The sequence below is a fragment of the Schistocerca serialis genome, chromosome 3 (assembly GCF_023864345.2).
Source record: "Schistocerca serialis cubense isolate TAMUIC-IGC-003099 chromosome 3, iqSchSeri2.2, whole genome shotgun sequence".
NCBI classification, from domain to species: Eukaryota; Metazoa; Arthropoda; class Insecta; order Orthoptera; family Acrididae; genus Schistocerca; species Schistocerca serialis.
The window spans coordinates 1050851927-1050869293 of NC_064640.1; positions in this window are offsets into that span (position 1 = coordinate 1050851927).

Consider the following 17367-nt stretch of genomic DNA (forward strand, 5'->3'; position numbering starts at 1 on the left):
TGGGTTTCCATCTGAGCTCTTGATATTCATACAAGTCGTTCTCTTATCTCCAAAGGTCTCTTTAATTTTCCTGTAGGCGGTACCTATCTTACCCCTAGTGAGATAGGCCTCTACATCCTTACATTTGTCCTCTAGCCATCCCTGCTTAGCCATTTTGCACTTCCTGTCGATCTCATTTTTGAGACGTTTGTATTCCTTTTTGCCTGTTTCACTTACTGCATTTTTATATTTTCTCCTTTCATCAATTAAATTCAATATTTCTTCTGTTATCCAAGGATTTCTACTAGCCCTCGTCTTTCTACCTACTTGATCCTCTGCTGCCTTCACTACTTCATCCCTCAAAGCTACCCATTCTTCTTCTACTGTATTTATTTCCCCCATTCCTGTCAATTGCTCCCTTATGCTCTCCCTGAATCTCTGTACAACCTCTGGTTCTTTTAGTTTATCCAGGTCCCATCTCCTTAAATTCCCACCTTTTTGCGGTTTCTTCAGTTTTAATCTACAGGTCATAACCAATAGATTGTGGTCAGAGTCCACATCTGCCCCTGGAAATGTCTTACAATTTAAAACCTGGTTCCTAAATCTCTGTCTTACCATTATATAATCTATATGATACCTTTTAGTATCTCCAGGGTTCTTCCATGTATACAACCTTCTTTCATGATTCTTAAACCAAGTGTTAGTTATGATTATGTTGTGCTCTGTGCAAAATTCTACCAGGCGGCTTCCTCTTTCATTTCTGTCCCCCAATCCATATTCACCTACTATGTTTCCTTCTCTCCCTCTTCCTACACTCGAATTCCAGTCACCCATGACTATTAAATTTTCGTCTCCCTTCATAATCTGAATAATTTCTTTTATTTCATCATACATTTATTCAATTTCTTCGTCATCTGCAGAGCTAGTTGGCATATAAACTTGTACTACTGTAGTAGGTGTGGGCTTCGTATCTATCTTGGCCACAATAATGCGTTCGCTATGCTGTTTGTAGTAGCTTACCCGCATTCCTATTTTCCTATTCATTATTAAACCTACTCCTGCATTACCCCTATTTGATTTTGTGTTTATAACCCTGTAGTCACCTGACCAGAAGTCTTGTTCCTCCTGCCACCGAACTTCACTAATTCCCACTATATCTAACTTCAACCTATCCATTTCCCTTTTTAAATTTTCTAACCTACCTGCCCGATTAAGGGATCTGACATTCCACGCTCCGATCCGTAGAACGCCAGTTTTCTTTCTCCTGATAACGACATCCTCTTGAGTAGTCCCCGCCCGGAGATCCGAATGGGGGACTATTTTACCTCCGGAATATTTTACCCAAGAGGACGCCATCATCATGTAATCATACAGTAAAGCTGCATGCCCTCGGGAAAAATTAAGGCTGTAGTTTCCCCTTGCTTACAGCCGTTCACAGTACCAGCACAGCAAGGCCGTTTTGGTTATTGTTACAAGGCCAGATCAGTCAATCATCCAGACTGTTGCCCTTGCAACTACTGAAAAGGCTGCTGCCCCTCTTCAGGAACCACACGTTTGTCTGGCCTCTCAACAGATACCCCTCCGTTGTGGTTGCACCTACGGTACGGCTAACTGTATCGCTGAGGCACGCAAGCCTCCCCACCAACGGCAAGGTCCATGGTTCAAGGGGGGGTTATTGACGATGAAACACAGGGAGTCAGTCTTCTTGTCCTTAAGTCGGCATTGTTCCTTTTGTATTTAATTCCGATGCAATTTCTGTGTTTTATTGACGATCAAACACAGAAATTGCATCGGAATTAAATACAAAAGGAACAATGCCGACTTAAGGACAAGAAGACTGACTCCTCTTACTGACTATGTTTTGAACCATTCCTGTGACACTAGTTATAGATTCCGATGCTTCACTTCAGGTTTACTGTATTCCTCTGACCTTCTTATTGACGATGAAACACAGAAATTGCATCGGAAAAAAATAGAAAAGGCACAATGCCGACTTAAGTACAAGAAGACTGTATCTTTTTACTGTCTATGCTTTGAAACATTCCTGTGACACTAGTTAAAGATTCCGATGCTTCACTCCAGCTTTTCTGTATCCCTTGGACCTTCGTATTGACGATGAAACACAGAAATTGCATCGGAATTAAATACAAAAGCACAATGCCGACTTAAGGACAAGAAGACTGACTCTTCTTACTGGCTATGTTTTGAACCATTCCTGTGACACTAGTTATAGATTCCGATTCTTCACTTCAGGTTTACTGTATCCCTCTGACCTTCTTATTGACGATGAAACACAGAAATTGCAGCGGAATTAGATACAAAAGGCACAATGCCGACTTAAGTACAAGAAGAGTGACTCTTCTTACTGTTTCAGTTTTGAACCATTCCATTGACACTAGTTATAGATTCCGATGCTTCACTCGAGGTTTACTGTATCCCTTGGACATTCTTATTGACGATGAAGCACTGATATTGCATCGGAATTAAATACAAAAAGGCAAAATGGCGACTTAAGTACAAGAGGACTGACTCTTCCTACTGCCTATGTTTTGAACCATTCCTGTGACACTAGTTATAGAATCTGATGCTTTACTTCAGGTTTACTGTATCCCTCTGACCTTATTGACGATGAAACACAGAAATTGCTTCGGAATTAAATACAAAAGGCACAATACCGACTTAAGTACAAGAAGATAGACTAATCTTACTGTCTATGTTTTGATCCATTCCTGCGACACTAGTTATAGATTCCGATGCTTCACTTCAGGTTTACTGTATCATTTGGACCTTCTTATAGACGATGAAACACAGAAATTACATCGGAATTAAATACAAAAGGCACAATGTCGACTTAAGTACAAAAAGACTGACTCTTCTTACTGACTATGTTTTGAACCATTCCTGTGAAACTAGTAGTAGATTCCGATGTTTCACTTCAGGTTTACTGTATCCCTCTGACCTTCTTATTGACGACGAAACACAGAAATTGCACCGGAATTAAATACAAAAGGCACAATGCCGACTTAAGTACAAGAAGACTGACTCTTCTTACTGGCTATGTTTTGAACCATTCCATTCACACAAGTTATAGATTCCGATGCTTCACTCCAGGTTTACTGTATCCCTTGGACCTTCTTATTGACGATGAAACACTGAAGTTGCAATGGAATTAAATAGAAAAGGCACAATGCGACTTAAGTACAAGAAGACTGACTCTTCTTACTGACTTTGTTTTGAACCATTCCTGTGACACTAGTTGTAGATTGCGATGCTTCATTTCAGGTTTACTGTATCCCTTGGACCTTCTTATTGACGATGAAACACAGAAATTACATCGGAATTAAATACAAATGGCACAATGCCGACTTAAGTACAAAGAGACTGACTCTTCTTACTGACTATGTTTTGAACCATTCCTGTGACACTAGTTATAGATTCCGATGCTTTACTTCAGGTTTACTGTATCCCTCTGACCTTCTTATTGACGATGAAACACAGAAATTGCATCGGAATTTAATACAAAAAGCACAATGCCGACTCATATACAAGAAGACTGACTCTTCTTACTGTCTATGCTTTGAACCATTCCTGTGACACTAGTTATAGATTCCGATGCTTGACTTCAGGTTTACTGTATCTCTCTGACTTTCTTATTGACGATGAAAAACAGAAATGGCATCGGAATTAAATACAAAAGGCACAATGCCGCCATTAGTACAAGAAGAGTGACTCTTCTTACTGACTATGTTTTGAACCATTTCTGTGACACTAGTTATAGATTCCGATGCTTCACTTCAGGGTTACTGTATCCCTCTGACCTTCTTATTGACGATGAATAATAGAAATTGCATCGGAATTAAATACAAGAGGCACAATGAAGACATAGGTACAAGAAGACTGACTCTTCTTACAGTCTATGTTTTGAACCATTCCTGTGACACTAGTTATATATTCCGATGATTCACTTCAGTTTTACTGTATCCCTTGTACCTTCTTAATGACGATGAAACACAGAAATTGCTTCGGAATTGAATACAAAAGGCACACTGCCAACTTATGTACAAGAAGACTATATCTTCTTACCATCTATGATTTGAACAATTCCTGTGACACTAGTTATAGATTCCGATGCTTCACTCCAGGTTTACTATATCCCTTGGACCTTCTTATTGACGATGAAACACAGAAATTGTAGAGGAATTAAATACATAAGGCACAATGCCGACTTAAGGACAAAAGACTGAGTCTTCTTACTGACTATGCTTTGAACCATTCCTGTGACACTAGTTATAGATTCCTATGCTTCACTTCAAGTTTACTGTATCCCTCTGACCTTCTTATTGACGATGAAACACAGAAATTGCATCGGAATTAAATACAAAAGGCACAATGTCGACTTAAGTAAAAGAAGACTGACTCTTCTTACGGTCTATGTTTTGAACCATTCCAGTGACAGTAGTTACAGATTCCGATGCTTCTATTCAGGTTTACTGTATCCCTTGGACCATCTTATTGACGATGAAACACAGAGATTGCATCGGAATTAAATACAAATGGCACAATGCCGTCTTAAGTTTAAGAATACAGACACTTCCTACTGTCTATGTTTTAAACCATTCCTGTGACACTAGTTATAGATTCCGATGCTACACTCCAGGTTTAATGTATCCCTTGGACCTTCTTATTGACGATGAAACACAGAAATTGCATCGGAATTAAATACAAAAGGCACAAGGCCGACTTAAGGTCAAGAAGGCTGACTCTTCTCACTGACTATGATTTGAACCATTCCTGTGACACTAGTTATAGATTCCGATGCTTCACTCCAGGTTTACTGTATCCCTTGGACCTTCGTATTGACGATGAAACACAGAAATTGCATCGGAATTAAATACAAAAGGCACAAGGCCGACTTAAGGACAAGAAGACTGACTCTTCGTACTGACTATGTTTTGAACCATACCTGTCACACTAGTTATAGAATCCGATGCTTCACTTCGGGTTTACTGTATCCCTCTGAACTTCTTATTGACGATGAAACACAGAAATTGCATCGGAAGAAAATACAAAATCCACAATGCCGACTTAAGTACAAGAAGACTGTATCTTCCTACTGTCTATGTTTTGAACCATTCCTGTGACACTAGTTAAAGATTCCGATGCTTCACTCCAGTTTTACTGTATCCCTTGGACCTTCGTATTGACGATGAAACACAGAAATTGCATCGGAATTAAATACAAAAGCACAAAGCCGACTTAAGGACAAGAAGACTGAGTCTTCTTACTGACTATGTTTTTGAACCATTCCTGTGACACTAGTTATAGATTCCGATGCTTCACTTCAGGTTTACTGTATCCCTCTGACCTTCTTATTGACGATGAAACACAGATATTGCACCGGAATTAAATACAACAGGCACAATGCCGACTTAAGTACAAGAAGACTGAGTCTTCTTACTGTCTATGTTTTGAACCATTCCATTGACACAAGTTATAGATTCCGATGCTTCACTCCAGGTTTACTGTATCCCTTGGACCTTCTTATTGACGATGAAACACTGAAGTTGCAATGGAATTAAATAGAAAAGGCACAATGCGACTTAAGTACAAGAAGACTGACTCTTCTTACTGACTTTGTTTTGAACCATTCCTGTGACACTAGTTATAGATTCCGATGCTTCACTTCAGGTTTACTGTATCCCTTGGACATTCTTATTGACGATGAAACACAGAAATTACATCGGAATTAAATACAAAAGGCACAATGCCGACTTAAGTGCAAAGAGACTGACTCTTCTTACTGACTATGTTTTGAACCATTCCTGTGACACTAGTTATAGATTCCGATGCTTCACTTCAGGTTTACTGTATCCCTCTGACCTTCTTATTGACGATGAAACACAGAATTTGCATCGGAATTTAATACAAAAAGCACAATGCCGACTCATGTACAAGAAGACTGACTCTTCTTACTGTCTATGCTTTCAACCATTCCTGTGACACTAGTTATAGATTCCGATGCTTGACTTCAGGTTTACTGTATCTCTCTGACTTTCTTATTGACGATGAAAAACAGAAATGGCATCGGAATTAAATACAAAAGGCACAATGCCGCCATAAGTACAAGAAGAGTGACTCTTCTTACTGACTATGTTTTCAACCATTTCTGTGACACTAGTTATAGATTCCGATGCTTCACTTCAGGGTTACTGTATCCCTCTGACCTTCTTATTGACGATGAATAACAGAAATTGCATCGGAATGAAATACAAGAGGCACAATGAAGACATAGGTACAAGAAGACTGACTCTTCTTACAGTCTATGTTTTGAACCATTCCTGTGACACTAGTTATAGATTCCGATGATTCACTTCAGGTTTACTTTATCCCTTGTACCTTCTTATTGACGATGAAACACAGAAATTGCATCGGAATTGAATACAAAAGGCACACTGCCAACTTATGTACAAGGAGACTGTATCTTCTTACCGTCTATGATTTGAACAATTCCTGTGACACTAGTTATAGATTCCGATGCTTCACTCCAGGTTTACTGTATCCCTTGGACCTTCTTATTGACGATGAAACACAGAAATTGTAGAGGAATTAAATACAAAAGGCACAATGCCGACTTAAGGACAAAAGACTGACTCTTCTTACTGACTATGCTTTGAACCATTCCTGTGACACTAGTTATAGACTCCGATGCTTCACTTCAGGTTTACTGTATCCATCTGACCTTCTTATTGACGATGAAACAAAGAAATTGCCCCGGAATTAAATACAAAAGGCACAATGCCGACTTAAGTACATGAAGACCGACTCTTCTTACTGACTATGTTTTGAACCATTCCTGTGACACTAGTTATAGATTCCGATGCTTCACTTCAAGTTTACTGTATCCCTCTGACCTTCTTATTGACGATGAAACACAGAAATTGCATCGGAATTAAATACAAAAGGCACAATGTCGACTTAAGTAAAAGAAGACTGACTCTTCTTACGGTCTATGTTTTGAACCATTCCAGTGACAGTAGTTACAGATTCCGATGCTTCTATTCAGGTTTACTGTATCCCTTGGACCATCTTATTGATGATGAAACACAGAAATTGCATCGGAATTAAATACAAATGTCACAATGCCGTCTTAAGTACAAGAAGACAGACACTTCCTACTGTCTATGTTTTAAACCATTCCTGTGACACTAGTTATAGATTCCGATGCTACACTCCAGGTTTAATGTATTCCTTGAACCTTCTTATTGACGATGAAACACAGAAATTGCATCGGAATTAAATACAAAAGGCACAAGGCCGACTTAAGGTCAAGAAGGTTGACTCTTCTTACTGACTATGTTTTGAACCATTCCTGTGACACTAGTTATAGATTCCGATGCTTCACTCCAGGTTTACTGTATCCCTTGGACCTTCGTATTGACGATGAAACACAGAAATTGCATCGGAATTAAATACAAAAGGCACAAGGCCGACTTAAGGACAAGAAGACTGACTCTTCGTACTGACTGTGTTTTGAACCATACCTGTGACACTAGTTATAGAATCCGATGCTTCACTTCAGGTTTACTGTATACCTCTGAACTTCTTATTGACGATGAAACACAGAAATTGCATCGGAAGAAAATACAAAATCCACAATGCCGACTTAAGTACAAGAAGACTGTATCTTCTTACTGTCTATGTTTTGAACCATTCCTGTGACACTAGTTAAAGATTCCGATGCTTCACTCCAGTTTTACTGTATCCCTTGGACCTTCGTATTGACGATGAAACACAGAAATTGCATCGGAATGAAATACAAAAGCACAATGCCGACTTAATGACAAGAAGACTGAGTCTTCTTACTGACTATGTTTTTGAACCATTCCTGTGACACTAGTTATAGATTCCGATGCTTCACTTCAGGTTTACTGTATCCCTCTGACCTTCTTATTGACGATGAAACACAGAAATTGCACCGGAATTAGATACAAAAGGCACAATGCCGACTTAAGTACAAGAATACTGACTCTTCTTACTGTCTATGTTTTGAACCATTCCTGTGACACTAGTTGTAGATTCCGATGCTTGACTTCAGGTTTACTGTATCCTTGGACCTTCTTATGGACGATGAAACACAGAAATTGCATCGGAATTTAATACAAAAAGCACAATGCCGACTCAAGTACAAGAAGTCTGACTCTTCTTACTGTCTATGCTTTGAACCATTCCTATGACACTAGTTATAGATTCCGATGCTTCACTTCAGGTTGACTGTATCCCTCTGACCTTCTTATTAACGATGAAACACAGAAATTGCATCGGAATTAAATACAAAAGGCACAATGGCGACTTAAGTACAAGAAGACTGACCCTTCTTACTGACTATGTTTTGAACCATTCCTGTGACACTAGTTATAGATTCCGATGCTTCACTTGAGGGTTACTGTATCCCTCTGATCATCTTATTGACGATGAAACTGAGAAATTGCATCGGAATTAAATACAAAAGGCACAATGCCGCCATAAGTACAAGAAGAGTGACTCTTCTTACTGACTATGTTTTGAACCATTTCCGTGAGACTAGTTATAGATTCCGATGCTTCACTTCAGGGTTACTGTATCCCTCTGACCTTCTTATTGACGATGAATAACAGAAATTGCATCGGAATTAAATACAAGAGGCACAATGAAGACATAGGTACAAGAAGACTGACTCTTCTTACAGTCTATGTTTTGTACCATTCCTGTGACACTAGTTATAGATTCCGATGCTTCACTCCAGGTTTACTGTATACCTTGGTCCTTCTTATTGACGATGAAACACAGAAATTGAAGAGGAATTAAATACAAAAGGCACAATGCCGACTTAAGGACAAAAGACTGAATCTTCTTACTGACTATGCTTTGAACCATTCCAGTGACACTAGTTATAGGCTCCGATGCTTCACTTCAGGTTTACTGTATCCATCTGACCTTCTTATTGACGATGAAACAAAGAAATTGCCCCGGAATTAAATACAAAAGGCACAATGCCGACTTAAGTACATGAAGACCGACTCTTCTTAATGACTATGTTTTGAACCATTCCTGTGACACTAGTTATAGATTCCGATGCTTCACTTCAAGTTCACTGTATCCCTCTGACCTTCTTATTGACGATGAAACACAGAAATTGCATCGGAATTAAATACAAAAGGCACAATCTCGACTTAAGTAAAAGAAGACTGACTCTTCTTACGGTCTATGTTTTCAACCATTCCAGTGACAGTAGTTACGGATTCCGATGCTTCTATTCAGGTTTACTGTATCCCTTGGACCATCTTATTGACGATGAAACACAGAAATTGCATCGGAATTAAATACAAATGTCACAATGCCGTCTTAAGTACAAGAAGACAGACACTTCCTACTGTCTATGTTTTAAACCATTCCTGTGACACTAGTTATAGATTCCGATGCTACACTCCAGGTTTAATGTATCCCTTGGACCTTCTTATTGACGATGAAACACAGAAATTGCATCGGAATTAAATACAAAAGGCACAAGGCCGACTTAAGGTCAAGAAGGCTGACTCTTCTTACTGACTATGTTTTGAACCATTCCTGTGACACTAGTTATAGATTCCGATGCTTCACTCCAGGTTTACTGTATCCCTTGGACCTTCGTATTGACGATGAAACACAGAAATTGCGTCGGAATTAAATACAAAAGGCACAAGGCCGACTTAACGACAAGAAGACTGACTCTTCGTACTGACTATGTTTTGAACCATACCTGTGACACTAGTTATAGAATCCGATGATTCACTTCAGGTTTACTGTATCCCTCTGGCCTTACAGACGATGAAACACAGAAATTGCATCGGAAATAAATACAAAAGTCACAATACCGACTTAAGTACAAGAAGATAGACTCTTCTTAATGTCTATGTTTTGTTCCATTCCTGTGACACTTGTTATAGATTCCGATGCTTCACTTCAGGTTTACTGTATCATTTGGACAATCTTATTGACGATGAAACACAGAAATTACTTCGGAATTAAATACAAAAGGCACTTAAGTACAAAAAGACTGACTCTTCTTACTGACTATGTTTTGAACTATTCCTGTGACACTAGTTATAGACTCCGATGCTTCACTTCAGGTTTACTGTATCCCTCTGACCTTCATATTGACGATCAAACACAGAAATTGCATCGGAATTAAATAGAAAAATTACAATGCCGACTTAAGTACAAGAATACTGACTCTTCTTACTGTCCATGTTTTGAACCATTCCTTTGACACTAGTTATAGATTCCGATGCTTGACTTCAGGTTTACTGTATCCCTTGGACCTTCTTATTGACGATGAAACACAGAAATTTCATCGGAATTTAATACAAAAAGCACAATGACGACTCAAGTACAAGAAGACTAACTCTTCTTACTGTCTATGCTTTGAACCATTCCTGTGACACTAGTTATAGATTCCGATGCTTCACTTCAGGTTGACTGTATCCCTCGGACCTTCTTATTGACGATTTAACACAGAAATTGCATCGGAATTAAATACAAAAGGCACAATGCCGACTTAAGTACAAGAAGACTGACTCTCTTACTGAATATGCTTTGAACCATTCCTGTGATACTGGTTATAGATTCCGATGCTTCACTTCAGGTTTACTGTATCCCTCTGACATTCTTATTAACGATGAGCCAAAAATTGCACCGGAATTAAACCCAAAAGGCACAATGCCGACTTAAGTACAAGAAGACTGACTCTTCTTACTGCCTATGTTTTGAACCATTCCATTGACACTAGTTATAGATTCCGATGCTTACCTCCAGGTTTACTGTATCCCTTGGACCTTCCTATTGACGATGAAACACAGTAATTGCATCGGAATTAAATACAAAAGGCACAATGTCGACTTAAGTAAAAGAAGACTGACTCTTCTTACGGTCTATGTTTTGAACCATTCCAGTGACAGTAGTTACAGATTCCGATGCTTCTATTCAGGTTTACTGTATCCCTTTGACCATCTTATTGACGATGAAACACAGAAATTGCATCGGAATTAAATACAAATGTCACAATGCCGTCTTAAGTACAAGAAGACAGACACTCCCTACTGTCTATGTTTTAAACCATTCCTGTGACACTAGTTATAGATTCCGATGCTACACTCCAGGTTTAATGTATCCCTTGGACCTTCTTACTGACGATGAAACACAGAAATTGCATCGGAATTAAATACAAAAGGCACAAGGCCGACTTAAGGTCAAGAACGCTGACTCTTCTTACTGACTATGTTTTGAACCATTCCTGTGACACTAGTTATAGATTCCGATGCTTCACTCCAGGTTTACTGTATCCCTCTGACCTTCTTATTGACGATGAAGCACAGAAATTGCATCGGAAAAAAATACAAAATCCACAATGCCGACTTAAGTACAAGAAGACTGACTCTTCTTACTGTCTATGTTTTGAACCATTCCATTCACACAAGTTATAGATTCCGATGCTTCACTCCAGGTTTACTGTATCCCTTGGACCTTCTTATTGACGATGAAACACTGAAGTTGCAATGGAGTTAAATAGAAAAGGGACAATGCGACTTAAGTACAAGAAGACTGACTCTTCTTACTGACTTTGTTTTGAACCATTCCTGTGACACTAGTTATAGATTCCGATGCTTCACTTCAGGTTTACTGTATCCCTTGGACCTTCTTATTGACGATGAAACACAGAAATTACATCGGAATTAAATACAAAAGGCACAATGCCGACTTAAGTACAAACAGACTGACTCTTCTTACTGACTATGTCTTGAACCATTCCTGTGACACTAGTTATAGATTCCGATGCTTCACTTCAGGTTTACTGTATCCCTCTGACCTTCTTATTGACGATGAAACACAGAAATTGCATCGGAATTAAATACAAAAGGCACAATGCCGCCATAAGTACAAGAAGAGTGACTCTTCTTACTGACTATGTTTTGAACCATTTCCGTGAGACTAGTTATAGATTCCGATGCTTCACTTCAGGGTTACTGTATCCCTCTGACCTTCTTATTGACGATGAATAACAGAAATTGCATCGGAATTAAATACAAGAGGCACAATGAAGACATAGGTACAAGAAGAATGACGCTTCTTACAGTCTATGTTTTGTACCATTCCTGTGACACTAGTTATAGATTCCGATGCTTCACTCCAGGTTTACTGTATACCTTGGTCCTTCTTATTGACGATGAAACACAGAAATTGTAGAGGAATTAAATACAAAAGGCACAATGCCGACTTAAGGACAAAAGACTGAATCTTCTTACTGACTATGCTTTGAACCATTCCAGTGACACTAGTTATAGGCTCCGATGCTTCACTTCAGGTTTACTGTATCCATCTGACCTTCTTATTGACGATGAAACAAAGAAATTGCCCCGGAATTAAATACAAAAGGCACAATGCCGACTTAAGTACATGAAGACCGACTCTTCTTACTGACTATGTTTTGAACCATTCCTGTGACACTAGTTATAGATTCCGATGCTTCACTTCAAGTTTACTGTATCCCTCTGACCTTCTTATTGACGATGAAACACAGAAATTGCATCGGAATTAAATACAAAAGGCACAATGTCGACTTAAGTAAAAGAAGACTGACTCTTCTTCCGGTCTATGTTTTGAACCATTCCAGTGACAGTAGTTACAGATTCCGATGCTTCTATTCAGGTTTACTGTATCCCTTGGACCATCTTATTGACGATGAAACACAGAAATTGCATCGGAATTAAATACAAATGTCACAATGCCGTCTTAAGTACAAGAAGACAGACACTTCCTACTGTCTATGTTTTAAACCATTCCTGTGACACTAGTTATAGATTCCGATGCTACACTCCAGGTTTAATGTATCCCTTGGACCTTCTTATTGACGATGAAACACAGAAATTGCATCGGAAAAAAATAAAAAAGGCACAATGCCGACTTAAGTACAAGAAGACTGTATCTTGTTACTGTCTATGCTTTGAACCATTCCTGTAACACTAGTTATTGATTCCGATGCTTCACGATAGGTTTACTGTATCCCTTGGACCTCCTTATTGACGATGAAACACAGAAACTGCATCGGAATTAAATACAAAAGGCACAATGCCGACTTAGGTACATGAAGACCGACTCTTCTTACTGACTATGTTTGAACCATTCCTGTGACACTAGTTACAGATTCCGATGCTTCACTTCAGGTTTACTGTTTCCCTTGGACCTTATTTTGACGATGAAACACAGAAATTGCATCGGAATTAAATACAAAAGGCACAATGCTGAAGGCTGACTCATCTTACTGACTATGTTTTGAACCATTCCTGTGACACTTGTTATGAATTCCGATGCTTCACTTCAGGTTTACTGTATCCCTTGGACCTTCTTATTGTCAATGAAACACAGAAATTGCATCGGAATTAAATACAAAAGGCACAATGCCGACTTAAGTACAAGAAGTCTGGCTCTTCTTACTGACTATGTTTTGAACCATTCCTGTGACACTAGTTATAGATTCCGATGCTTCACTTCAGGTTTACTGTATCCCTCTGACCTTCTTATAGACGATGAAACACAGAAATTGCATCGGAAGAAATACAAAAGCCACAATGTCGTCTTAAGTACAAGACGACCGACTCTTCCTACTGACTATGTTTTGAACCATTCCTGTGACACTAGTTAGAGAATCTGATGCTTCACTTCAGGTTTACTGTATCCCTCTGACCTTACAGACGATGAAACACAGAAATTGCATCGGAAATAAATACAAAAGTCACAATACCGACTTAAGTACAAGAAGATAGACTCTTCTTAATGTCTATGTTTTGTTCCATTCCTGTGACACTTGTTATAGATCCGATGCTTCACTTCAGGTTTACTGTATCATTTGGACAATCTTATTGACGATGAAACACAGAAATTACATCGGAATTAAATACAAAAGGCACTTAAGTACAAAAAGACTGACTCTTCTTACTGACTATGTTTTGAACTATTCCTGTGACACTAGTTATAGACTCCGATGCTTCACATCAGGTTTACTGTATCCCTCTGACCTTCATATTGACGATCAAACACAGAAATTGCATCGGAATTAAATAGAAAAATTACAATGCCGACTTAAGTACAAGAATACTGACTCTTCTTACTGTCCATGTTTTGAACCATTCCTTTGACACTAGTTATAGATTCCGATGCTTGACTTCAGGTTTACTGTATCCCTTGGACCTTCTTATTGACGATGAAACACAGAAATTTCATCGGAATTTAATACAAAAAGCACAATGACGACTCTAGTACAAGAAGACTAACTCTTCTTACTGTCTATGCTTTGAACCATTCCTGTGACACTAGTTATAGATTCCGATGCTTCACTTCAGGTTGACTGTATCCCTCGGACCTTCTTATTGACGATTTAACACAGAAATTGCATCGGAATTAAATACAAAAGGCACAATGCCGACTTAAGTACAAGAAGACTGACTCTCTTACTGAATATGCTTTGAACCATTCCTGTGATACTGGTTATAGATTCCGATGCTTCACTTCAGGTTTACTGTATCCCTCTGACATTCTTATTAACGATGAGCCAAAAATTGCACCGGAATTAAACCCAAAAGGCACAATGCCGACTTAAGTACAAGAAGACTGACTCTTCTTACTGCCTATGTTTTGAACCATTCCATTGACACTAGTTATAGATTCCGATGCTTACCTCCAGGTTTACTGTATCCCTTGGACCTTCCTATTGACGATGAAACACAGTAATTGCATCGGAATTAAATACAAAAGGCACAATGTCGACTTAAGTAAAAGAAGACTGACACTTCTTACGGTCTATGTTTTGAACTATTCCAGTGACAGTAGTTACAGATTCCGATGCTTCTATTCAGGTTTACTGTATCCCTTGGACCATCTTATTGACGATGAAACACAGAAATTGCATCGGAATTAAATACAAATGTCACAATGCCGTCTTAAGTACAAGAAGACAGACACTTCCTACTGTCTATGTTTTAAACCATTCCTGTGACACTAGTTATAGATTCCGATGCTACACTCCAGGTTTAATGTATCCCTTGGACCTTCTTACTGACGATGAAACACAGAAATTGCATCGGAATTAAATACAAAAGGCACAAGGCCGACTTAAGGTCAAGAACGCTGACTCTTCTTACTGACTATGTTTTGAACCATTCCTGTGACACTAGTTATAGATTCCGATGCTTCACTCCAGGTTTACTGTATCCCTCTGACCTTCTTATTGACGATGAAGCACAGAAATTGCATCGGAAAAAAATACAAAATCCACAATGCCGACTTAAGTACAAGAAGACTGACTCTTCTTACTGTCTATGTTTTGAACATTTCCATTCACACAAGTTATAGATTCCGATGCTTCACTCCAGGTTTACTGTATCCCTTGGACCTTCTTATTGACGATGAAACACTGAAGTTGCAATGGAGTTAAATAGAAAAGGCACAATGCGACTTAAGTACAAGAAGACTGACTCTTCTTACTGACTTTGTTTTGAACCATTCCTGTGACACTAGTTATAGATTCCGTTGCTTCACTTCAGGTTTACTGTATCCCTTGGACCTTCTTATTGACGATGAAACACAAAAATTACATCGGAATTAAATACAAAAGGCACAATGCCGACTTAAGTACAAACAGACTGACTCTTCTTACTGACTATGTTTTGAACCATTCCTGTGACACTAGTTATAGATTCCGATGCTTCACTTCAGGTTTACTGTATCCCTCTGACCTTCTTATTGACGATGAAACACAGAAATTGCATCGGAATTAATTACAAAAGGCACAATGCCGCCATAAGTACAAGAAGAGTGACTCTTCTTACTGACTATGTTTTGAACCATTTCCGTGAGACTAGTTATAGATTCCGATGCTTCACTTCAGGGTTACTGTATCCCTCTGACCTTCTTATTGACGATGAATAACAGAAATTGCATCAGAATTAAATACAAGAGGCACAATGAAGACATAGGTACAAGAAGACTGACTCTTCTTACAGTCTATGTTTTGTACCATTCCTGTGACACTAGTTATAGATTCCGACGCTTCACTCCAGGTTTACTGTATACCTTGGTCCTTCTTATTGACGATGAAACACAGAAATTGTAGAGGAATTAAATACAAAAGGCACAATGCCGACTTAAGGACAAAAGACTGAATCTTCTTACTGACTATGCTTTGAACCATTCCAGTGACACTAGTTATAGGCTCCGATGCTTCACTTCAGGTTTACTGTATCCATCTGACCTTCTTATTGACGATGAAACAAAGAAATTGCCCCGGAATTAAATACAAAAGGCACAATGCCGACTTAAGTACATGAAGACCGACTCTTCTTACTGACTATGATTTGAACCATTCCTGTGACACTAGTTATAGATTCCGATGCTTCACTTCAAGTTTACTGTATCCCTCTGACCTTCTTATTGACGATGAAACACAGAAATTGCATCGGAATTAAATACAAAAGGCACAATGTCGACTTAAGTAAAAGAAGACTGACTCTTCTTACGGTCTATGTTTTGAACCATTCCAGTGACAGTAGTTACAGATTCCGATGCTTCTATTCAGGTTTACTGTATCCCTTGGACCATCTTATTGACGATGAAACACAGAAATTGCATCGGAATTAAATACAAATATCACAATGCCGTCTTAAGTACAAGAAGACAGACACTTCCTACTGTCTATGTTTTAAACCATTCCTGTGACACTAGTTATAGATTCCGATGCTACACTCCAGGTTTAATGTATCCCTTGGACCTTCTTATTGACGATGAAACACAGAAATTGCATCGGAATTAAATACAAAAGGCACAAGGCCGACTTAAGGTCAAGAAGGCTGACTCTTCTTACTGACTATGTTTTGAACCATTCCTGTGACACTAGTTATAGATTCCGATGCTTCACTCCAGGTTTACTGTATCCCTTGGACCTTCGTATTGACGATGAAACACAGAAATTGCGTCGGAATTAAATACAAAAGGCACAAGGCCGACTTAAGGACAAGAAGACTGACTCTTCGTACTGACTATGTTTTGAACCATACCTGTGACACTAGTTATAGAATCCGATGCTTCACTTCAGGTTTACTGTATCCCTCTGAACTTCTTATTGACGATGAAACACAGAAATTGCATCGGAAGAAAATACAAAATCCACAATGCCGACTGAAGTACAAGAAGACTGTATCTTCTTACTGTCTGTGTTTTGAACCATTCCTGTGATACTAGTTAAAGATTCCGATGCTTCACTCCAGTTTTACTGTATCCCTTGCACCTTCGTATTGACGATGAAACACAGAAATTGCATCGGAA